The sequence below is a fragment of the Cynara cardunculus genome (assembly GCF_001531365.2).
Source record: "Cynara cardunculus var. scolymus isolate 2C chromosome LG 8, CcrdV1, whole genome shotgun sequence".
Classification (NCBI taxonomy): Eukaryota; Viridiplantae; Streptophyta; class Magnoliopsida; order Asterales; family Asteraceae; genus Cynara; species Cynara cardunculus.
The window spans coordinates 14,710,847-14,712,248 of NC_037535.1; positions in this window are offsets into that span (position 1 = coordinate 14,710,847).

Consider the following 1,402-nt stretch of genomic DNA (forward strand, 5'->3'; position numbering starts at 1 on the left):
CAGCTGTTGAAAAGTCTGAAACTTTCTTAAGTAACTGATCTCTCTCATCAGCAACTAATCATACTTCTTCTTAAGTTCAGTTCTCATGTTCAATTCAGTCACAAGTTCTGTCTCTAGATCAAACAACTTCTTTGAAGTATCCAAAAACTTACCTTCTAGTTCTTTCTTCAACTTTTTAAACACTTTTCTTTCTTTCTCAAACTTCTTTCTTTCTTCATCTGAACTTCCCTTATCATTCTCTGAAGCAATGTCAAGCMATTTYTTTTTCTCAGTAAGCTCTTTGGCAATTGCAGCATGTTTCTTGACARTACTTCTCTTCTCAAGAACAAACAATCTTTTCTCTTCATCTAGAGCTTTCTGCTTTTGTTCAGCCTATTTCTTTTCTTTATCAACCTTGGCTCGTTCCAAGATGATAAGTTGTTCAAAATCTGAAATTTGATTCAAAAGAAATTTAGCATTCAGCTCAAGTGAATTAATCTWATTTTCATAAGATATACGTTCARCTTCAAATTTTCTTTCAACTTCTATTATCTTATTATTCTCTTTCTCCAAACTTTCCTTTCAGCATTCAAATCCTTTTCCACTTCTAAAACCTTTTCTTTCTCTAAATTCAGTAGCTTTCTTAGCTCAATCAGATCACTTTCCGACTTACGAGATTTATCAGTTAAGTCATCAGTTTCATTATGCTTTCTACCTRAAGAATTTATTTCAGCTYTTAATTCATTCTGAACTTCTTGGAGTTTGTTGAAAAGATCTTTATTAGCTTTACACCATATTTTCAATTCATCATCAAAATCTTTTCTAACATTATCCAAAGAATTTTYAAGTTTATTAATTTGGTACTTGGAATCATTCTCAACTCTTTCCAAAGCTCTTTTATGATCTTTTTGTAAACTTTTAATAAATTCCACATTAGAATGATTCTCAGAAAACAYGTTTATGTATTTTTCTTTATAGTCCACTATGCTCTTTTYCAGCTTGCAAATCTGAGCTCTCATCTCTTCATTCTCCTTCTCTAGAGTATCTGTCATTTTTTTTAAAAATAAGATTGATCAAATACAGGATCTATGCAGTTCAAGAAAAATGATCAAAGAAATACAGTTAAAAAAAAATTCACACATTCCTTAGAAATTCAATTAACAAGATGATATAAGTCCAAACAGTATTGCAARCAGTTTTGGACTCCAAACAGTATAGTAAACAGGAATTTACAAGATGATCTGTGAAAAAACAAGTCTTTCAATGCTAAACCTATATCACTTAAAACAGTTTCTTAGACCAATCAAAATTGCTCAAAGCATGGAATAACTCACTCAACACTTACTCTAATTTGCTTAAGACAATTGCTCATAGAGTAAACAATGTAATACAAACAGTTAAGACCTTGCCTTAACCCGATTAA